At 31.3% G+C, this 25,900-nt stretch overlaps 1 protein-coding gene and 1 long non-coding RNA gene across 6 annotated transcripts in view; one reads left to right on the forward strand and one right to left on the reverse strand.

The window, feature by feature from the left end:
* Positions 1-25,900, reverse strand: part of Asph (Aspartyl beta-hydroxylase) — a 63,512-nt gene that overhangs the window by 27,040 nt on the left and 10,572 nt on the right. The gene's annotated exons all lie outside the window — the stretch shown is intronic.
* LOC143197706 (uncharacterized) lies at positions 16,573-17,100 on the forward strand. Its single transcript, XR_013006062.1, has 2 exons — positions 16,573-16,729; positions 16,788-17,100. It is a non-coding gene; the product is annotated as an uncharacterized LOC143197706 (long non-coding RNA).

Consider the following 25,900-nt stretch of genomic DNA (forward strand, 5'->3'; position numbering starts at 1 on the left):
ATTGTATAAAAAAACACTCGACGCGTCAGAATATGGACGGTATTCGTTTAAATTGTTTAGCCTTGTTATATAATTGTTGTGTAGGCCAAGGCACAAACATTCGGCTTTAACAAACATAATTAACACCTCACAAGGCTTTGATGCACTTGATATAACTAATTATATAGACAAAGATAGTGTTCCTAAATTAGAAATTATGCTTCCTACAAAAAACTGCTAGTATAGTTAACATTACTCATGTTAAATGTTAATATTACTCAATTATTCACGTTTAAAAAAACACTGAATGTCAATGAGTAGGTCTCAGTACTACTGTGTTCATACGTAAGACCAGAAAGTGTAGTGAAATAATATAACAAATGTAATATAGTATAATATAATATAGTAAAATTTATCTAAACAGTCACAAGAATAAATTCCAGCTAAATATGTAATAAAACAACAATCTTTACTCGAATCATTAAAAATTAAGAATATAAATACCACGGTGGTTGGTTAATTTTTTATAAGAATCAACTCAAATCAACTCATTTCATATCATCACGCAATCGCTCCTTTCACCTAATTTAGTTCCGTCAGACTTTTAATTAATCCCTAAACTCAAAAAAGTCACTTCGGAGACATTGGTGTAAACCAACTGGCTTAATAAAAACCGAGTTGAAGATGACTCTAAGGGCTACCCCAGAAATTAAATACAACAATCGTTTCGAAAGCTGGAAAAATATTGCTAAAAACAATTGAAAGGAATTAAATAAATTTGAGAGAATAAAAAAACCGTTTGTGTTTTATCTCAAAAGCATTACTATTTCTTTATCACAGTAGTAACTATATTGATAGCCAATTTATTATAATTACTCAAAGTGTTTCTATTGATTTTAATTATGATAACCTCCAGTATTTTTTAGAAACGTACTGTTTAAACTGGTGTTTGAACCTACTCATTAATGTGAATATTAAAAATTGTGAAGTCAAACAGTTATTAAACTGAAAGTATCTGGCCTTCAGATATCAGAGTCCTCATTCGCGTCTCAAGTTAGTTACTAGTGAATAAAGTTTATGTATTCAAAGTATTGTCCCTTTCATTCTATACATTTTCACAACTCTTAGGGAATTTATGGATGCCATTCCAAAAATAAAAGTTTCTCGTTAGAGCCAAGCCATTCACCGAGCCATTTTTTAACTTGCACGCGTGCCTCATCGATGCGAAAAGATGATAGTCGGATGGAGCCAGGTCTGAAAAGTATGGAGGGTATGATAATACTTCCCATCCAAGTGGTTTCAACGCTTCCTTGACGGGTTTTGCTGGATGATACAGCGTGTTGTAATGTTACAAAATTTCAGTTTTTATGTTTTTCAGTATTTTATGGACATAACCTAGTCCTGGTTGCGGTCAAAGCGATTTGACCTCACAGTCGACGGGCCGGCTAGGATTTCGCTTGGGATTTTCGAAATAAATCTATTTCTCACCATCCGTTACTATTCATTGCAGGAATAACTTGCATTCATACTTCTGAAGCATTTCAATTGCGATTTTTTGATTCTCTAATTGCATGTCATTCAATTCATGTAGCACCCATCCTTTGTAATCGTTCACAAATTATGATTCACATTCAAAATTTCTCTTAATTGTTTATGAGTTTGTGTTTGGTCTTCATCTAATAACTCCTGCAATTCCGACTCTTCAAACGTTTTTGGCAAACCAAGATGTTTTTTTTGTTTTAAACGTTAAAATCGCCATATTTGAATTACTCGGCCTGACACATAGAAGGCGCTACTGGAAATAAATCCATATGTTTTTTAGTTAACCCTTAAAAGATGCGTGTATAACTTTGACAGCTGTCGGATCATTAGTTTGTGAATTATAACATTTTGAGTGAAGCAACTTTTATTATTTGTGAAAAAAATTGATAAAAAGGAATTTTGCGTGCTGATAAAATATTGCTTTTTGAAGGGAAAAAATACAATTGAAGCAAAAACTTGGCTTGATGCCGAATTTCCGGACACTGCCCCAGAAAAATCAAAAATCAAGGATTGGTACACTAAGTTTAGACGTGGTGAAATGAGCACCAAAGACGGTGAACGCATTGGACGCCCAAAAGAGGTTGTTACCGACTAAAACATTTGAAAAATCCACAAAATGATTTTGAATGACCGTAAATTGAAATTGAATAAAACAGCAGAGGCTCTAAAGATGCCAACTGAACGCGTACATTATATCATTCACGAATATTTGGGTACGTGAAAGCTCCGTGAAAAGCGGGTGCCGCGCGAGCTCACTTTTGACTAAAAACAATGACGACTTGATGATTCGGAGCAGTGTTTAAAGATGATCAAGCGTAATAAACCCGAGTTTTTGCGTCGATATGTGACAATGGATGAAACATGGCTCCATCATTTCACTCTGAAGTCCAATCGACAGTCATCCGAGTGGACTGCACACAATGAACCCACTCCAAAGGGTGAGAAAAAGCAATAGTCGGCTGGCAAATTTATGGCGTCTATATTTTGGGATGCGCATGGAATAACTTTCATTGACTACCTTAAAAAAGGAAGGACCACCAACAGCGACTACTACATAGCGTTATTGGGCCGTTTGAAGGACGAAATCTCCGAAAAACGGCCGCATTTGAAGAAAAAGAAAGTGCTGCTTCACTAATACAATGCACCGTGTCACAAGTTAGTGAAAACGATGGCAAAAACCCATAAATTGGGCTTCGAATTGCTACCTCATCCATCGTATTCTATAGATCTGGCCCCCAGTGACCATTTCCTGTTCTCAGATCTCAAAAGAATGCTGGCTGGGAAGAAATTTTCGTCCAATGAAGAGGTGATCGCCGAAACTGCGGCCTACTTTGAAGCAAAGGACAAATCACACTACAAAAATGGCATTGAAATAAAGGTTGGAGTTGAAAGGTCGCTATAATCAGTGTATCACCCTTGAAGGGAATTACGTTCAATAAAAAAAACTAATTTTTCCAAAAAAATATGTTTTACCATGGTAGGCCTGTTTTCAATTGACCTGTTATAGTAAATATCTTTCAGCCACTTTTTTCTTTTGATGAAGCAAGAAACATAAAGCGTGCCACAAATACACGTTTTTAGACACAAACTCAACATTAAATTTTTTTTAATCTATAACGCTGTTATTTTGATGTAACGTAACTTGTTTAGTTTTTAAGTTAGGTTAATGCTAGTAGAATATAATGAAATATACATAAAATCATAATATTGCATACCTATGACTAGTGAAATCTGTTACAAAAACCTGAAAGTAATTACGGACACACCTGGAACATCTGCCTTTCATAAGAAAGCTGGTGACGTTTTGTTGCATAAAATACCCACATATAATTATTTAAGAAAACAATGTATATAATTTTGTTAAACAAACAAAATATTAGTCATGCATTAACCATAACTATTATAAAATGACTCAATGCAAGGCTATTTAATTTGTATTCAAACATTTTATGCGAAGGTGTAAATATCAGGTCAAGGAAAAAGATTAATCTGAGTTGAACGAGTCACACTCGTGAACTTTTTGGATCTGGAAAGATTACGTTGCTTACGCGTGACAGAGATTTGAACTTCCGCTTATATGTATGGGGATGTACATTTAAGTTTGACAAATAAGTGTTAATATGTTCACAGTTTGACTCAATATGTTAACTTAAGAACAGACTTTCGAAAATGTGTAGTGTTTTTACATGACAAATAATGTATTTAAAATGTAATTTAAAAATATTGTTATTACAAATATTACCATCGCTGGTTACGTGTACTCCTTGTTTTTGGATGAAGGATGAATTCGCCCATATTCCATATGTACCATTGTTGGATATAAGTAAAAATTTAAATGGAGTAACATCTGCAGAATATGACGGGTGGGATCCTCATACATCTCCGATTCAAGTGTTTTTAAATATTTTGGATTGTGGACATAAAAGGCCATAATAGATTATATTGCCTCAAAAACTACTTGATTCCTTAGATATTTTGTTTTACAACTAATAGTGACCGGACTTAACCTATGATTTCTACGCTACTGATCGTTGTAACAATCCCATGCCAAATTTTTCTCTCTTTTAGTCAATGAAGTAACCCGTCGCAAATTAAAAAACTATTCTCAATGTCTCTGGTTTTCAATTCGTTAAGGAACTAAAGAATTGCAGGCAAATTATGTTTTAGTGGAACCCCATGGTCCCCAGGTCAAAAATTATGTTATGATTCACTGCTAAGCCAATCTCTTCCGACTAACCAGTACAATTCTTTGATTCTGAGTGTGATCTGCTCCGCTTTCTGTTTAAGGTGATGTTTCCAATTCCAAATTACCTTACCATCGAGATCGGGCCGAGGTATTTCGCTGATTCTGTTTAAAGAAATCGGCATTCGCCAAGTGATATAATTAGGTTTTTGTTATTTCACTTTAACGCAAAATTAACATGGACATTAATATGGACTGTAGATCTTGTTGACCACCACTTATACTTTTTCTACAGCTCTAGACAGAGACATGTTTTTTTTTCTATAATGAATATATCATCGGCAAATGTTACCAAGACTCTTTGTATTGTTATTAGAAATCAGATACAGGAATAGGTCCAAGATCAAATTGGTTTAAATGTTGAAAATGTCCCTTCATGCGAAACTTTATGAAACAGGGCAGCATATTCTTGAAATGCCTTTTCAATAACCCCTGTTACTATATTACTTATTCCATTGTTGATTGATGATTTCGAAATGCAAACTAGAAATCTGATATTTTTATAAGTGGTTTACAATTTAATAGCATTTTCTCAAATAATTTAGAGATTACAGGTAGCAGCGGAATAAACCTGTAAGATATGATTAATTCTGCCGATTTATCAAATTTTTCAGCATAATTATTTGTGCCATCTTACAACATAGCGAAAGGTGCTTCACTCTCAGACGAGCATTAAATGCCAATATTTATACAATGATTAATGTCAATATAATTTTAGAACGAGCAAACAACCGACTTTTTTATTGAAGATATATGAATATATGAAGATTGATACAGAAATGTATTGATACTGAAAGAAATTAATACTTTGAAAATTATATTAAAACTGTAATCTAATTTTGTCAGAACACTCGTTCTTAACCTATATTATATAGAGTATTTTACTGAAATAATACTCAGATATCAGTTCAAAGAACTTTTGATTCACATGATGTTCTAAATATAGCTCAAGTATTTTTATCAATATTGATATGATTACAGCTGAAATGATTATTTGACTACGATAAATTAGAAAAAAAGGAACATATATTCAAATTTTTAATTTGTATCTTCAATATAGAAAAATATTACCATTAAACTACTTTTGAGCTCCTGGTGAATTATAATAGTAGTGGTTCATTTACTTGCAGCAATATATTTAACATCAGCAAATAATAAATTGTTTTGATCTTTTGAATTGGTGGCTGTAGAAATAACAATTTCAACCAGAAAGTAATAGAAAGTAGTAAAAATTATAATATATTTAAATGAAAAATCATTTTATTAAATCTTACTACCACTTAAAATATATTTTTGTTTATGAATAGTTTTTTTACCTTTAAAATGCATTAGATCCATATTAAAATAATAATCTATATAAGCATTATTTAAAACTAAACAGTAAATGAAGGAATACCTTCACTGAGAGTTTGTATTACTTCTGTTTTAATAAAATTATCATTGACGCCAAAAGAGCCGCAAATAACTAATTTATACTGTTAATAAAAATATAAATAGTTGTAAAAGAAAGTATTAAACTTTAAGTTTCAAATTAAAATATCGCTAATAAAAATCTAGAATTTTTGAATAGATTATTATTTTTATTTTTAGAGTCTCCTTTTTATCTACTAGGGTTTATCCGGACTGGACCTTTTGTTTAACGTGGGCTCCGAACCACGGTCGTTGGCATTAAGTCTACCGACTGGCGAGTGACCAACTTGGACATCATCCCAGAAGACATCCGGTCTAACCCAACCTGATTACTGCCGTGGCTGGAATCATTTTCCATTGTCGAATTTTTCACTCTTGTCTAAGAACAATCATAAATATTAAACAATCACAAACATAAATTTACGACCATGCCCCAGTAGGATTCGAACAAGCAACATAGTAACAGCAGGATGACCGTCCTGTCCACTTTACCACTGCGCCAACCAAGCCGGTTTTTTGAAATAAAGTATCTAACTGTCTCCTCCACACTTCAAAAGAATTTTGTGTAGAAAATTAGGGTTGGAGTGAAGCTTCGTATTGCTAAAAATATTCTCTGATATATCGATTTAGCTTTTAAAATATTGAAGCCGATATATCGATATTTTTTCCAAAAAGTATTCGTCTTAGTAAAGATAACATCTAATCAAGAACATGAAAACAAGAACAAGAAAATGCGACGTCTTTAGAAAAAGAGAAATGATACATTACCAAAATATCTAATGAAAATATAAAGTTCGAATAAAAACAGTTGATAATAACAAACAATGATAATATCGACTAAAAACAGTCGATAGTCGTAAAACAGTAGAAACAGTCAATAGTCAAAAAATTAGCGAGTGAAAATAAAAATTAAAATTGAAAATAGTAACTGTATAAGTTACGAGAGGCAAGGCCAAGCAGGTAGAATAAGCGAGACGGAGATGTACATATTCCTTCACGTACTAACTTTAAAAAAGAAAAGGAAAAAAATTACTGAATACTATTAACATGCAATTAATAATTTCATTTTAAAGGAAGTAGAATTACTTTTTTATTTGAATATTCTGTGGATCTGTAAAAAGGAATGGAATTTTTCTATGAAATGGAGTAATATCCCACAAATGTTTTATCGTATTTTAATATGTTAATCGCTATTTTTAAATAATATACTATAATAAAACAAAACCTAAAAACTAAACATGTACAATAACCATAAATACTAAATAAAAATTATACACCTAATCATAAAAAAAAAGTAATTCATGACATAATTAAAAATGATCGCACAATAACTACTAGAGCTTTTTTAAATAAAGTAAATGCTTTATTTATTATTGAACGGAAAATTTTTTTAACAAAATTCAAGAGAGTAATCGAAATATTACCTATTATTTCCATTTTACTATTTATCATTTCACAATTTTAATCTTTTTACCCTATTATATTAACAATCTTAAAAAATATCGTTCCAAAATGCTGCTTTATTGATATACGTAGCTAGGACCACAGAGCCAGAATGTTAAAAATCAGTCGAAGGAAACTAGTAGAACCAAAAATAATAACTAAAATTACATGACTGAAAACAGCCGACTGAAACAGTCACTGGTAAAAAGTAGTAAAATCAGTCGAACCAAAAATAGCGACTGAAACAGTCGATAGTAAAAAGTAGTCAAATACTAAAGAGTCGATAGTCAATTTCAGTCGATAGTTCCCAACACTAATAACAACAGATGCCATCACAAATTGAAGGTTATCGGGCTGCATCCCGATAATCCATACGTTAGAGCGACAAAATCCAATATATTCACAATATAGTGGACTCCGCCCCATCCTGAGACAAACAAAAAGAAACACAAAATAGAATAAATTAAGTAATACAGTTGATTGAATGTTATGTTATTTTATCTCTGTAATACTTCTTTATAAATTCAAAGCTTTATTATTTATTCAAGTTGTCAGTCACTACTTTTTAAACGTGCTAAAATGTATGTGTTACATGTGAGTAGAACTATGAGCCTGTAGTCTTCGTGGTGGTGGAGACAGCTCAGAGACAAAGATTTCCAGTTATAGAGGAACATATTTTCATGTAAATGTCGTAATGGGAGATACCGATGTTATTATATAACTTGCCATTGAGCGCACCCTAAAGACTAAACCAATAGTACGAAGTAATTGTTCAACAGATATACATAAGTATATTATCATAAATATCCAACTAAGCTTAGATGTTTTATGTAAATATTCTGCAAAATATCTTCTAAATACCCTCTGAAACAAGGCTTTTTAAATTAGTTAAGTGACAATGTTTATACAATAGTAAAAATTGCAGTCCATTGTTAGACTTTCTATTAGGTTTTTCATGTATTCTGATCATGTTTTCACTCAATTAAAGATATTTATTGACATAAAAATGGTACAATATAATAATATATTAATCAAAATATGTCCCATCAACTTCTACAACTACAAATACCGTGTTAAAAGAACGATGGGTGCGAAAGAACTTCCCATTCGATTTGTAACAGTGTATTCTACGCAATTTTTACAACGTATGGCCCAACGTTATCATACAAAATATGACACTGCTTGTGTTTTTTATAACTGTGTTCCTGTAAACTTTGTATGAGGCTAAAAAAATGTGGTTATTGCTTAGACGACAATGCGAATTAACACTTCGCAATAATTTTTTTTTATATTTTAGAATTTCCTTTTTACCAACTAGGGTTTATCTAGACTGGACCTACTGCTTAACGTGAACTACGAACCACGATCTTTGGCATTAAGCCTACCGATTGGCCAGTGACCAACTTGGAGATCATCTCAGAAGACATTCGGTCTTATCTGGTTACTGTTGTGACTGGGATCATTTTCCTTGTCAGATTTTGCACTCTTGGCTACAATAAACTTTTATTATACAAGCAAGTCTCTAGTGTGCACCTACAGTTTGCAATTATAGAGTTGCACAAAGAAATCTAATATTAACATGATCCAATCTTATCAAAAGTTTTCGGCAGAATTGTTAACGATTATGGTATATTAGAAATGGACAAACAAAGGTCCAGGGATACCAATGGTCAGCGAAGAAACTAAACAGTTTGCGAAAGAACAAATCAAATCAATCAATCAAAAGATACAATCAAAAGATATTGCGTAAACAGTGAATAGTGAACTTACCCAGAGGTTGAAGAGTCAAGAACCCTTCGAACTAACATAATCATGTGCGAAAATTGTATCATGTTTTAAAAATATGTGGAGTGCACCAGTGGGAGGCGCCAGTCAAATGATAATTTTTAAGAACAATATGAAGGAAACATTACTAGATAGTTACAGTTAACAACTAGTTATAAAATGTGTGCCATGGGTTTTTTGTGAAATGTGATTCAAGTACACAAGAAAAGTAGTAACATATTAATGTAATATTAAGATACTCTAAAAATGTAAAAAAATCTACCCACCCCATTCATGGCATATGACACCAGATATTACCTCTTTCAGTTATTATTTATTACAAAATAAATATAACATAATATAGCTAAGTAATATCTAGCTGACAGTTAAAAAAACATGTTTTGAAACGTTAAACTGAAAAGATGAAAGAAATTAAAGATACATAATATTTGTATCATCTACACAATTTTCACTATTTGACCATTTACAAAAAAAAACTCAAAATTATTTTTCGAATGTATTACCAGCATATTAAGAAAACCCCTATAGAACATTGAAAAGCAATAGTTGACAAACGAAATTAATCCACCAACTAATCGGATAACCCCTTTTCCGTGTAGTTCCTGTAAAAATGGAGGCGAAACTGAAAATGCAAATACATGTACGTGGCGATTTACGGGGTTGTAATGTATTAGTGGGGTGTAGATCGTGGGAAATGGTCGGTAAACTGTCTCTCATAGTTCGCACACACGTTGCTTGTGTTCAATGGCTGTGGCTCGTGAACGAGTGGTGGGGGAACCGATTATATACTCTGAGTGTTTGTGCCGGAGTCTCATGTGTAATTAGCGATAAATGTCTAATCATTTTTTGACTCCTATATAACAGTAATATGATTACAATTACCGTACTTAAAAAACATTTGTTTTTAATATTCCTGGTTTAATATTTTCATCCTTTCATTTTCTAATTTAATCATCTCATACGTAATGGATTTCATTATCTGGATGTAATTAAGAACTTTAATATGACTTTAAATTGCAATAAACTATTTATATTATTATATATTCGCAAAATAGTTCGCAAGATTCCTCAAAACTTATTTAATTAATTACTTACAACAATTTTATACTATTTAATGTATTTAATAAATACTTAAGATTTTAAATTAATTTTGAAGAATTTTTCACATTTATATAATATCAGGTTTTTAGATATATATATTTTCCTTGTCGGATTTTACACTCTTGCCTAGAACATTCACAAATTTTAAATAATCACAAACATAAATTTACGACCATGGCCCAGCAGGATTCGAACCTGCGGCCATCGCAACAGTAGGAGGATCGTCCCATCGCCTTTACCACTACGCTACCAAGCCGGTTATAACAGGTTTTTACTTTTCATTATACACAACACATTCTTTAATAGCTTTGATAACACCAACTTAAAAATTGCAGATGCAAGCCCACAAAGCTGCAAGATGCAAAACCTACATGAAAACGCTTGTCACCATGTCAATCAGAAATTGCCCCTTTCGATTATCACTTGTTCCGATCAATGACATGATTGATTAAACAGCACTCCGATTTCTGAAGATATCCGAAAATAAACCGACTATTGGACAGAAATTGAAAGTTGTCAAAATGCTGTAATAATATTATCAGACCTATAAATTAATTTTAAAGGATTTACAACAGATGATATTACTATATATTAATCACATCGGGTACATTTGTAACCAACTTCATGTTGAAGCATCACTAACAACCTTCAGTTTTTAGTATGTGCCATTTCGTCGAAGTGCGAATAAAATTTTCTTTCAGTGCGTTGAAATTGTTTCACCTCAATTTAAAGAGAAAGGCGGCTGCAGGTAATTGAATGCTGTGTGAATCTTATGGCACCATTCTCTATCGATTTCGACATGTAAATATTGGTATCGGCGTATTAAAAGTGGTGATTTTGATACCGAAGACAAAGAGCGTTCTAGGCAATAAAAAAAAGATTTATATACGAGGATTTGAATTATTCGACGAAACCATCAATCGATATATAGCGATCCCCCTATCGACTACAATTAATGCGTTTGAGCCAAGCACTGCGCAAAAAACGGCCGGAATACAAGCAAACACACAGCATTGTTATTCCTCAGCATGACCTGATGAACTTTCGACAACATGATTCAAAACCGGTAAAAACATACTTGGCAACTTTAAAATAGAAAGTGCGACCCACCCGTCGTATTCTCCAGACCTTACTCCTTCTGATTACCACTTGTTCCAACATGTGAGTCGTGAGCAACGCTTAACTTCGTCGATTCGTGAATAGATTCAATAGATGCACCGTTCTCTCGAAATGGACAATACTTTGAATAAAATACATTGTACCGACTTTTCTCAATAAAGCTACAAATTTAAAAAAAAATAATTAAAATTAATTTATAGGACTAATATATTAAAATAATAATAATGTAAATTAAAAATTAACATATTATGAATAATATTCCATTTTTTCGTTTTTATCATTAAATTAAAAGGGATAAACAAACATTATATAAAATCTTACAATATTTCTTGAAATGGTTAAGATAAAAATGGTGCTATATAATTAATAATTGATTTTACACAATTTAATAGGAACGAACAATTTAGCATGTGCATAAAAGTGTCTGCATACTAAAAATAAATTAACAACCTGACATCAACTAGATCAATGCCATATTAACACTTAAACAATGATGTTTTACAAGATAATTAAATTACGATGTTTTTCTTAAATATGCAATTTATGTTACTATGTGTATTTACTATAGTACATTTTTTCTGTAGTAATTAGAACTAAACTTGCTCAATTCTCATGTGACGCGTCTATTTTTATCTAATGGGTGTTGTTGCTGTAAACTTTAATGAAACCGCTAATATTGTATTGAATTATCCATACTGTAACAATTAATTTTCTTGAATTTTGAAATTGGTTTTGCCAAGCTTATTAACACTTGGTGACATATAATAATTAATATTATTATTAATAATATTTTTTATTAATTATATCTTACATTCGATATGCTTAGTACAATCTTAATTTACAATTAATTTATTACTTTATTAGTGCTGTTCTGTTGTACTTGCATTAATACACAACTAAGGCTAGTGTGGCAACCCCATATTTGCAACTCATAGGTCCAATTTGACTTTATGATTGACTGATAAACTAATCTCTTTGATTTTAGGTCAAGGTGAGAATATATTCCGACTAACCGTACAGCTGCTTGATTTTGAGTCCAATCTGCTTTGCTTTTTGTCTAACGTGATGTTTCCAGTTTAACCTACCATCGAGATATATTCCGAGATATTTGTTGATTCTGCTTGAGGAATGGGGCTTCCGTCAAGTGATATAATTAGGTTTTTGTCATTTCACCGCAACGCAAAATTAACATGGACAGATTTGGACCTATTAAGCTGTATTTTCCGGTCTCTAGTCTATTTGTAGATTTTGTTGACCGCTACTAGTATTTTTTCTACAGTCTAAGACAGAGATTAATCTTTTGCCACAATAATTGTGTCGTCGGTAAATGTTCCAAGTACTGTTTCTTTTGTTGTTGGGATATCAGCAGTATATATAGGAGTGGTCCCAAGACTACCCTGTAGAACATCAGCCGAAATAGGTTTGAGAATGCCCCTTCATGAGAAACTCTAAATTTTCGAAAAGATATGATTCCAGCAGTAGACAGTAATTCCGCGGTAACAATTTGCTCATTTTGGAAGTTAATCCCAAATACCATACCCGGTCAAAAGCTTGTCAGATCTCCAGAAATATTGCAGGACAGTATTTATTTTCTTCGAATGCCTTTTCAATAACATCTATTACTCTGTGCACTTGGTCGATTGTCGAGTGGTCCAAATCATTTCCAAATCCAAACTGGAAATCTGGTATTTCCATAAATGGTTTAGTGCGTTTTAACAACAGTTTCTCAAATAATTTTGATATGGCAATATGGGAGCAATAGATATCCAATAGATATCCCTGATCAAAATACATACAAGCACCTAATAATCACTTGAAATTTATTTATTTTATATTGTTATTATATTTTCCAAAAACATACTTTTGCAAATCAAATCAAAATTATTAATATACGGATCTTACCTCCACCAAGTAATGTCAATATTGACTATTGAGAATGAATAACGTGAAAGTATCCCTCAATCTTAACCAACTTTTGTTAAGTGAAATCAATGTCACACCAAGAAACAAAACAAACTATTTTTCAAAGAACAATTCTTGCCAAATTATCCTTGATTTATTTTGATATATTAAAAATAGGGAAAACCCAAATTGCAAAAGTACGTAAAAACTCACGTAAATGTGATGCTTAGTTAAATCGACAACGATTATAGGAGACAGATGTTCAATCAAAATAAGCAATAAAATTCGGATTTTGTACGTATCGTTGTTTTGTGTATATAATTTTGTTTGATTTATAAATTAACGCCAAGACGAAATGATATAACGTGCCTAACAGAGCGAAAATAGGGAACTCGCTGAATGTGTGAATATCAAAATATTCCCCTATACGCGCGTCCTATTATTTGCATAAAACAACGATACAAAGCTTGGTTTCGTTGGAACTATATCAGGGATCTGGTATATACTAAGTTAAAATTAGATAACTATAGCTGTTCCAGTTTTAGGGGGTTCAAACTAGTCACTCCCCGCTAAAATATTGTTTTTGTACTTTTCTTAATATTCTAATAATATATGAGTTAATAACTCCTCAAAAAATGTATAGATCTAATATAAAAATGAATTAATCTGCGTGATAGTATAGTGAACGGGATATCAACAGAAGTCATTATTTTGACGAGAATATATTGAACGAAAAAATCGCTTAGAAATATCAATAGTGGTTTTTAATTTTTTTAAATTAATTTTCCATTTAACTATAGCTGTTAATATTGTACTATAACAAATCTTTATCTATAAATATTTTTTATTCATTTTATTTACATATCAGTAAATTTTGTGGACCTTTTCATCTTAATTTTCTACCCTTTCACATATCTTTGATGTTTTTGTCTATGTACAAGGACTGTATTGAAAAGTACCCAAACTAAACCATGGGTAGTTTTTAGAAAGTGATATTTCTCTTTAATCTATCATTCGTTGTTTGATTTAGTTTGTAAATAGAAACCCCTTACCATCTTTATGATTTTATAACAATAAAAAATTAATGCCTGTTAAAAATAAAATTATTACAATACATTTTCAACAAAAAAATATTGAACAGTTGTATTTAAAGATGTAGGTAAAGTATTTAATATATAAGATTGTTCAAATAAGGTTCTTCAAAAATTACTGAACTAATCCACAATAACGGGTAAAGGTAGCTATGCTACACTTACTTAGAATAGCTAGTTACGTTGGAACTATATCAAGAATCTGTTATATACTAAGTTAAAATTAGATAACAATAACTGTTCCAGTGTTCTAGCTGGAAGGTTCAAACTAGTCACTCTACACTAACTAAAATGCTATTCTGGTAGTTTTCATATTATTCTAATAATGTATGAGTCGATAACTCCTCAAAAAATGTATGTACTTCAAATATGAAAAGAAATAATATAAAAATAAATAAATAAATTTAAAAATGAATTAACCTGCGCGACGGTATTATAGTGGGTGGCGTCCTAGATCCACTCGTTTCACTATTAAAACATCGCGGTTTCAAAACCCACTGGGCTTTGTATTATTGTGATCAAAAAATAGTAAGACATAAGTATCATGATATTGTTTATTATGAATTCATTTCACCGAGACAAACTGCCAACACGGAATCTGAAGCCCCCTTATTTATCTGTTTATTTTCGGGCAGCCCTCTTTAATTAAATTTTCTTATTTTTTTCTTAAAATATTTCAAAAATATTTTGATTTCTTATTTTACTATATTATTGCATTGTAATAAATAATATCTTGTTATTTATTTATAACGGAAAATTATTTTTTTATTATATTAATAATAACAAAAACAGACAATTAATTGTTTTATTTATCTTTTCAGTCAAGAGTGATAATGTATTATTTAAATAACTATTATTGAATTAAAGAACATATTTTATTAAAAAATAAAAATTATTAAACAGTACTTGAGAGTATAGCACTTTCATGACCGCAGATAGTTTATTTCATAAATAAAGACTTATAATAAATAATATTATAAAATAAATCAGAATTATTACACTTTTTCTATTAAAAATGATACTATTACGTGCTTTTATTACGTATATGTATTCTGGCCAACGGTGGTGAAAAGTATCAATGTAAACAACTGTTAACCTAACATAATTGTTAAATTATTTGGTTTTGATATTCCACTACATAAAACAATATATTTGTGTTTATTATTATTGAGTTGTGTAAATTGATGTTAAATATGGGACTCTCAAAATTGCATTTTCGACATTCATTGCTTTTTTTGTTAATTTTGAACAAATCTACTGCCGAATCTTGTCAAAAATTTTTAGAAACTTTTGGTGGCACTACTCTGTCACAATACAATTGTTAGTTTTAGTTTAAAACGAAAAAGTTGTAGAAAATGATGCTTTGCCTAATATATGTTGTCATTAGAATACATGCATGCACCTAATACATTTCATTCTTCATTAAATTTAAATATCTTTAAATATTATAATTCTTATTTCATTATAAAATTGTAAATATTATATTTTATTATACTATGATTGCGGGAAAAGTTTAACCCTTTAAAATTACAGACTCACTTTTGTATTTCTATATTCATAATGACAAGTAGTTAAATTAAATTAAATAGAGAGTTAATTGTTTTATTTTTTCCTCAGTTATTAGTGGTATTAAATGTATTGTTTGAAAAACTTAATAAATATATTAATGGTTTTGTTTTTAAATATAACTGTAATAAAAGTTATTTTTTAAATATTTTTTATTTCATAATTATAATTAAAAATGCTTATGAGTGTAGTATAAATAAAAAATATCAGAATATTTTTACTTTTCCGTATTAAAAATGATATTATTCAATTTAATAATCTCTATTTCATTTTCATCTATTTCCTTTATATTTAAGTCTTATTCATTTATTATATTAATTTATATTATATATTTTAATGCTACAATACAATAGTTTATATTAATTCTGTTAATGACACAGTTTTACTTTCTAAAATAATATATATTAATTTTTCTGTAATCTACATAATCTTAATCACAGTCACAACTACGACGGTGAATTAATTTTGGAGGATATCCATTAGATTGAATGGATACCGAATTCAACCGAAGAAGTTTTAAGATAAGAAAGTGCAAGATTACACAAACCGAGGTCATAATGGAATGGAAAATCACATACATATATTAATAAATAAGTTATAAAAATAAAAGAATATGTTAAAACCATTGAAATATTAAACATTTCGTAATAATAATTGTTAATTTACTGGAAACAGAGATACAAAAAGTGAATAGCTATTGTTTTTAAAAGTAAAACTTTTTATCTGACTGCTCAATCAAGAAGAAAACAGCATAATGGCGTTGAAACGAACCGTGTGAACGATGATGGTCTCACGGGCGAATATTAAAATTAACTGGGAAGAACGCAAATTACATTTCCCATTGCTGGTTAAATAATTAGGGGGTGAAGCGAGCGCGAGGGTGCGGGAGTCAAGTGCATGTAGTATCGAAGCCGGGTAGAGGGGATGTATTAAATATGTGTAACGCTCTGTTACGTATTATTCAAATCCGATACGTCGGAATAGAAAGCACGAGTGCGAAATGTCAGTGAGAAAATTGTTCGTCAACGCTAGCCGGAACTGGTTTAAGGTAAGTCGCACTTTTTTTCGTTTAAATCACATTAAAAACACCACAAATTTTACAATAGATTCTGAAGCTATGGACCAATCATATTCAAGGAAGATATTACAAAAGACACTTCCATAGTTCAACTTATTCAATTTCAACCTTTGGACGAGCTAGTATATCAACAGAAGTGACTATTTTGGATTATGATTCTCCAAGTTCTTCTTGTCAAAATAGTCTAGAAATTGACGAGAATATATTGAACGAAAACATCGAAAAACTGACTTGGAAATATTAATACCATTGTTTAGTTTATCTTACTGTAAGTCTTTTTTTATTAATTTTCCGATTGACTATGGCTGTGAATTTTGTACTATAATAAATCTTTATCTATTGATATTGTTTTATTAATTTTATTTGCATATCGCTAGTAATTAAGGTGAATATTGTAGGGCTCTTCATCTTAGTCTCCATATACTTTCACATATCTTCCGTGTTTTTATCAATGTACAAGGACTATAATGATAAGTATCCAAAATAGACCAGAGGTAATTACTAGTTTTTAGAAAGTGATATTCCTCTTTAATCTATCATTCGTTGTTTGATTTAGTTTATAAATAGCAATCCCCTAACATATGTATGACTTTATAACAATAAAAATTTAATGATTGTTAAAAATAAAATACTTGTAAATTTTTTAGAACAAAATCTTGACGAATGAGACTGTTACAATTGACTACAGTTACTTACAACACACATACATATACACCACCTTCAGAATAAAGTTTTTTAAATATTTTCGTGATCTTTTATGGTATTGGATAAAACTACAAGATCTACATAGCCTCTAAGAATAGCAGAGTTTATAGATATTTTTATTGATTATATTATGTATTCGATGCTAGCGACCAAGCACACCTCCTTTAGAGATTCAATATGCGGAATTGCAAGCCCTGCTGGATGAAGACTAACTACAAACACGAATTTGTAGCTCAGGTAGAGGAGCAAACCAATCGCTATTTCCAACCATTTGCAGCATTGGGAAAAATATAAAAGCTTGAAAGGTGAATCCCAGGTGATGACCGACCGCAACCTCGGTCGCCCTGTAAACTATGAACCTATTGAAAAATATACTTATGGAAAGTTATGACGGGTCATGAACTCTATTTTTTAAATAAATTCTAAAATAAATTTACAAAAAATCAACACAATTTTACTAGCACAATTTACAAAGTCTAATATACCCATACAAATATGTTCAAATCACACAATAGTTATTTGTATAAGTATTATTCAAAGATTCTCAGATATTCACAGACTCAGAAAATTACATTACGGGTTGAAAGTAACAAAAACGGCACATACAATTAGAATATGTTTAGCGCATATTTCGAATATGTTGATATTTTGAATAAACCCATGGTGACTGCGTATTACTTTCTGTCTTACTTTTTCCTTTTTAAGATTACTTGTCGTCCTTTTGTCAACCATGGGAAAACATTGAAACCATTGAACAATAAACAATATAAACCCAGCACATAAATTGTTTGTGTAACACCAATAGAACACCACCGTTTGTCTTAATGACCAAATAGATTGGCATATTATCAATAGTCCTTGTTCGATAATTTGAATATAGAAATGTAGACAAATGGTTACTACATTAACACAAATTGACGCGTTAGAAGGGTTACGTTGATGATAAAATAGGATTAGATCGGCAGTGCTGTCTTTATCATCGATTCAACAATTGGCCTATATCTATAACAATATCTAGTTGAAATAAAATTTAGTTGTCAAGTAAATTAAAAGATTTTTTGCCGGCTTGGTTAGCGCAGCGGTACAGGCGACAGGGCGGCCCTCCTGCTGTTGTGATTCTTTAACATTTGTAATTGTACTTAGGTAAGAATTCAAAATCCGACAAAGAAAATGATCCCAGTGGCGTCAGTAACCAAGCTAGGTAAGACCGGATGTATTCTGGGATGATTTCTAAGTTGGTAAGTTTAATGCTAAGGACCGTGGTTCGGAACCCACGTTAAAGAGTAGGTCCAGTCCAGAAAAACCCTTATTAGTAAAAAGGAAACTCTAAAATATAACTAAAAGAAAGTTGTTTTTTTTTTATAAATCCTACACGCTTATTAAATGGTGCAATCCGTAGGATTCCGTGGAGAAAAGTGTTCTCTTTTGAATTAATTCAATTAGTCGGAATCAACTTACTTATCAAGAAGAGAAGACAGGTTAACGTTGAATTGGCAGTCGTTCCGCAATTAGTCGAATTCCTTGATATAATTTACTGGAGTTTGGGCAAAAGTATTACAGTTCATGCTATAAGGTCACCAAAAGTGCATTGAAGGTGCTCAAAGTTCCTTAGCCATGAACTATTAAAATTAAGAAACATCCATTCTTGGAAAACACCCCAGTTCGTGAAATCCTGATGCCAATAAGCATTATAATTCAAGGTATAAGGCTACCAAGGCGGATTGTTGCTGTTAACTAATATAGTCTACTAAAATTTGAACATGCAAGTTCAGTGTATAAACCTATGAAAGGCGGATGGCAGTAACTCAATTGCTCAGCCGTGAACACTTTGAATTTGGGGACACCAAAAAATGGTAAACTATTCCATACAGGTTATGCCCTGGAAATTTGGATAAAGGATCATCAAAGAAAACTGAAATTGGAAAACGAAGGTACAGTCGATACGGACGTATATCCGGACGGAAGCCTAATATTAATTAAACCCTATATATTCAGGAGTTCTGCAAGTGTACTGGGTCCAGTACTGTATCTTCTGTATACGGCCCATCTACCCACCACAAAAATAACTACTGTGGCAACATACGCAGACGACACAGCAATCTTAGCATCCCATGAAGATCCAGTCACAGCATCAACAAACCTACAAACCCAACTGGAGCAAATACAATTATGGTTGAAGACATGGCGCATTAAAGCCAATGAAACAAAATCCACGCATGTAACGTTTACCCTGCGTAGAAGAACGTGTCCACCAGTGAATATCAATCATCATCAACTCCCCCAAGCAGACCATGTTAAATATCTTGGTATGCACTTAGATCGACGCCTAACCTGGAAGAAGCACATACTCTCTAAACGGAAATAACTTAACGGACTAAAATTATATCAAATGTATTGGCTCATCGGGCGCAAATCCAAGTTATCATTAGATAACAAGGTATTACTGTATGAGTCTATACTCAAGCCCATTTGGGCATATGGAATTCAACTATGGGGTACCGCTAGCAAATCTAATATATCCATCATTCAACGGTTCCAAAATAAGGTGTTGCGTGCCATTGTTGATGCTCCGTACTATATTTCAAACAAAGTGATACAACGCGATATTCTTCTAGAACCTATAACGAGTGTAATTCAACGTGTTTGTGTGAAGTACTCCGAAAGAGTGTCGGTGCATCCCAATGTACTCGCTAATCAGCTAAATATGCGACGTGATAGTGAAGTTCGTAGACTAAAACGTTTAACACCACCTGATCTGATTACTGGACATATGTATATTTTAGAATAAGCTTTAGAATAAGACTAATTAATTAAGATAATATTTTATACAGAAGATTGCTTAATGAAGTGATTTTCTGCATGCCATGTATATAATATAGGCATAAGAAATACTTACTGCCAGTAGGGCAGATTGTTAATTATTGTTATTAATAAAATTAATATACGTCTATCAGTTAATGATTTAAAACCAACAATGTGTGTGTGTGTTTGTATTCTTAGATGGATAAAAAAAAGAAATCTGAACCAATGTCATTACTAATCCAACCACATTCGATGTTAATTTAACCAACTGGTGCTTCATACAACGATGTTCTGCCCTCAACTTGAACAAAAGTTCTAATTGGCATGGCGAAAAATTAACTTTTGGCCTTTTTCCGGGTGTCTGACAAACAAAAGATTGAAAATCGATCAATCATTATGCCGAATAGTCGCGCGTGGTCCAGTTAATTCAATAAAAATTCACCGCTGTATCGTCGTCTAAAATGTCGACTGAATTGATAAATCGACACATCGTGATTGGATAGATTTTAACGAGTTATTCTTCCTGGTTAAAACCCGACTGGATATTTTCGAATCGGCAATTTTGTTAAGTGATAATAGGAAATTATTATCATTCATTGGATAACGGGTATAAAAGCTCCAATATTGTTGTACTGAATTTTTGTTTTTATTAAATATAAATGCACTCAAAAGGATTGAGAATTAATATTGCGAAAGTTCTAATAGATGCCCTAAATACCTTGTTAAATGTTCATTATATTTTATATTTTATTATAATAACCGGTTAAGGAAAAAGTAAATTCATTTTTTTCATGATATTTGACGATTTTTTTCATATACATTTCAAACCCTAGTGAATAATTATTTATCTTGCTGTTATGCCAATATTTCGGCTAAAACCATAACTTCATCACTATAAAATTTCTAAGATTTCTAGACTAAAAACTGGTGTGATTTTCACAAACCTCTTATAAAGCCACCTAGTATACGTCAGGTACAACATTTTTTCTGTATATGACCACTATATTGTTGCGTTTTCCTACCTACTATTATTCTATGTATTCTGTATATCTTATATAGTATTTTCAAAACACATACAAAATTGATATAATTTTAAATGGACATAATGTACTGAATATATAATTATACTGAAATATACTGAAATTTTTATTGTTTGAGATTAAATATCATCTAATATTCTTTTAACATAAATGAAACATTTTCCATTAATGTGTATTAATCGCATAACTTACATTTGTAACCAACTTCACGCTAAGCCACACTGACTTGGGCTTTTCACTTTTCAGTATGTACCATTTCGTCGAAGTGTGTACAAAAAATGTTTTCAGTGCATTGAAAATGTCTGAATTTGTACCGAGTAAATTGCATTTGCGACATGTTTTACTTTTTACTTTAGTTCGAAGAAAAAGGCGACTGAAGGTCGTCGAATGTTGTCTGAAGCTTATAACAACCATGTTCCATCGATTTCAACATGTGATACTAGTTTTCCCGTTCTAAAAGTAATGATTTTGACACCGAAGAGAAAGAGCATTTTAGCCAGCCAAAAAACAGCACCGGAAGGCTCTATTCGATTAAACCATCAATGGGAATCGCTATCGATTACAATTGATGCGTTTGAGTCGCGAAAAACAGCCGTAATACGGGCAAAGACACAACAATGTTATTCTTCAGCATGACAACGTTCGACCACATATTCCAATACCGGCGAAAATATACTTGGAAACATTAAAATGGGAAGTGTTACCCCACCCGCCGTATTCTCCAGACCTTGTTCGTTCTGATTACTACTTTTTTACTGTGCTTGTTAAACATGGGTCGATTCGTGGATTGCTTCAAAAGATACTTCAAAAAAATCTTTCAAGATGGAATCCGTAAATTGATTGAAAGATGGGAAAATGTCGCGATAGACAATGCCTTGAATAAAATACATTGTGCCGATTTGTTACAATAGAAAAAATCCTTTAAATAAATTTATAGGTCTAATATAGTTAAACATTTAATATGAAAATGCACGTAATTTTTTTCTGAAAAATAACGATATTTTTGGCCGATATTTTTTTGACCGACATATCAATATTTTGTTAGCCAATATTTTTCGATATTTTCAAAAAAAAATATTTCTTAAACATTATAAAAATCTTTTAATTATTTTTAATAAACCTTTAAGATTGTCACTTAATTCTCTTACATATCACTTTTTATAATGTTTTTAAAAATATCGATACATCTTGTGTAAAACATCGTCATTTTTCCTGGTTGTGTCAATTTTTTTTCGCGGATATATCGACATTTTTTTTAAATACTGAAATCCACATATCGATATTTTTCTCGGTGGCCGATATCATTACTTTGTATTACAAATTTTATGCTTAACAAATATGAAAAAAATCAGCATTGGCACACTCATATCACTTAGATCGAGAAGGTATAATATGTAGCAACTGAATAATATGTACTATATATATTTTAATTTTTATTTATGAAATTTTTCTTTATTATGTATTTCTGACAAGTATATAATTGAACATTACCTACATTATTTTTATCGATGCTTTTTTGTTAATTTTCATCAATTGAAATTATTTTTATGATTTTATATATATAACATATTTTATGGTCAGAAGACCGCTTGGTCTCCGAGAATATTTTGCTATTTCAAATAGGCTAAGCCAGCTTTACAGCATTAAGAGAGTTTTGCAGAGAGCGGAACAAATGACAATCGGACTATAGAGTGAATGCTGAAGCAATCTAACTGCCTTTTTGCAAATATACTAAGTACTAAGATATACATGGTCTAGCGTTATGGTGGCGGAAGAAAACACCTTTCCTATTGATTAATTCTGGCCATTTTTTAATAGTTGTTTTTTCAATCACATCAGTTGCTGGCTATACACGGCACATATTAATGATTTGGACACTTCTGCGGGTTTTGCAACCGTCTGTGTTTCTCTATGAGAAAGAAAATTTGGTTTATTAATTTTTTCAGTGTTAATTCATATAGAATTTGTATTCTTTGATATCAAGTTTCTTTTGATATCTAGTCTTAAATATATGGAAAAGTGTTTTATGATTAATCTTTAGTTCCGTAGCGATGCTATGACGTGAGACATATCTTGACATTTTTAAGAAACTTTTTCAACGATAGGCCAACCAAAGCGAAGTTCTTTTTCAAGCTTTCTGTTTCAATATATCAATGTATCGATACTCTTTCTGAATATTTTGTCAGCAAACCGATATATTTTACCAAGGATTTTTTTAAAGAAACCTTTTTTAATCATTAAATAATAGTTTTATAGAATATCGATATTTTTCCAATTTATCGATCTTTTTTCAGACCAAAGATATTTTGTCTTGCTCTTCAGAATCATAAGGCTATAAAATAACCTATAAACATATTTAGTGAAGAATATCCAAAGTCCTGTGGCACCAACAGTAGCGTATTGGCTATAGATGAATGGTGATGAAACCTATAAAATTCCGATAGTTTTTAGAAGTTCCGCTATATCTTGTTATCTGCTTCCGACATCTCTAACTTGTAGAATAAGTAAAAATCTGTGGGTATTCATTGGGACTAGTTTTAATATTTTAAATTTGAATTGCATCACAAAGATTAATGCGAGGTAGGGATTTAATTGACTACTAAATCGATAACGATAAACAAAAGGTAATTTGTACGCTGCGACACTTCAGGAAACGATTTCTACACTCAAAACATCTTTAAAATGGTAATTCTTCCTGTCATATTCACCAGATAATTATCGCTTGTCTAATTTCAAAGTTAATTCAGACTTTCGCTATGAAAGAACTGGCTTGTATATGCTGCCAGAAAAATGGAAAAAAGTAACCGCCAGTTTTTGACCAAAAAAATTAAATGTGCAAAAAATATAAACAACATCACAGTTATTTTATTTATAGTTGATTACTAAACATAACAAAATTATAATATATTTAAAAATATATAACACTAGTTAGTTTATTTAATATCATTTATTAGGTGGGGCAAATTAAATAAAAAATTATTAAAAATAATAACTGTTCACAAACATTTATTATAACTTTTTAAAGCAGATTTCGAACCCAAATAAGAAAATTAACACTCTATAAAGAAAATTAATTAAGTATTATTATAGTTCATACTTTTTAGTATTGCTCAAAATAAGTGATAATGAAAAGAAGAAAAGTTTGATGTCTGAATGAGATAAGTAAACTAGAACATTATTTGCCCTAGAATCCTTAACTGGTTTAGCAGCATATGGACTAATGCAAAAAGTATATTGGCGAATCTTACGCGATTTATCTTGGAAGTTCACCTCATTTTAACAATTCTCACAATTTACAGGTAAGACTGTAAAATCCACAAGAAATATTTATTAGTTACCAGGGCGGGAAAATCGTTCTTTCGAGTTAAGTTTAATCTAATTAAATCTTAGTTGATAAAAAGAAGACTCTAAATCAACAGAACACAACAACTTATAAGTATACATAGTATAACGAGTACCTCATGTCATTCAACGATACTCATTACATTAGGTATTACTGACGGCATTTATTAATAATTGTTAGGCATGGTCCATTCATTGTTAACATATTGGATGGAAAGTCCCGGGCATAAAACATAGATGGCGCTAGTTTTATTGCATTCGTATTTCAGTTAGTATTAACCTTCAAAAGAAAGCTGTTAAAAATTCATCATATTCTACTCGTAAGTTTGTGAGTTCTTGTGCTAAGAGTGACAGTAATTTTGTTATTTTCAAAACAATGGATTAAAAACAATTTCCTGTTTTAATTTTACACTGCTTCTTGATAGGAAAAATACCGTTCAAGCTAAGCAATGACTTGAAAAGTGTTACAGGGATTCCGCTCCATCAAACAATAAAAAATCTCCTAGTAGGAATACCGAAAAATGTCGATATCGACATATCGAACATTGCTACTTAATTTTAAAGGTTCATTAAAATATGTACTTTTTAAAATATTTAGAAAATATAGATTTTTTGGGCCAATATTTCAATATTTATATTTTTTCTTAAAAATATCGCTATAATTTTTGTAAAATATCGACATTTTTCATAGTTGAAAAAAAATCGATATTTTTTTTTTAATGCCCAAAAACGATATATCGATATTTTTTAAAATATCGATATTTTTTTGGTGGCCGACACCCCTACCTACTGTTGAGATAGTCTCGGGTTCAAATCCTGCTAGGACACGGTCATAAATGTATGTTTGTGATTGTTTATTAATTGTAATTGTTCTTAGGCAAGAGTCCAGCAAAGAAAATGATAATCTCCAGGTTAGTCACTCGCCAGTCGGTAGGCTTAAAGCCAAGGACCGTGATTCGGAGTAAATATATTTTTATCACTTAAATAAAACAACTAAATATTACGCTATATGTTTACAATAAATTTGATAAATAATTAAGAAATACGTAAAGATGACCAGTGTGCACTGACACTTCCTCTTCAGTATCTACGGACCACTTAAAACAAATTGCAATAAAGGCAAATAGTGCACGTTCGTATTATGAAAAGCCTTATGGGGGACTCTTCATGTCAATGGTGCGTGTAAGGGCGTCGATGGTCACGCTGGACAGTGGTCATTTTACGCAACGCATTATTCAAACGACGCCCCCAA

Source organism: Rhynchophorus ferrugineus, unplaced genomic scaffold (genome assembly GCF_030347505.1).
Source record: "Rhynchophorus ferrugineus isolate W39M unplaced genomic scaffold, kcgeb_rfMv2 rfM5, whole genome shotgun sequence".
In the NCBI taxonomy this organism is placed as follows: domain Eukaryota; kingdom Metazoa; phylum Arthropoda; class Insecta; order Coleoptera; family Curculionidae; genus Rhynchophorus; species Rhynchophorus ferrugineus.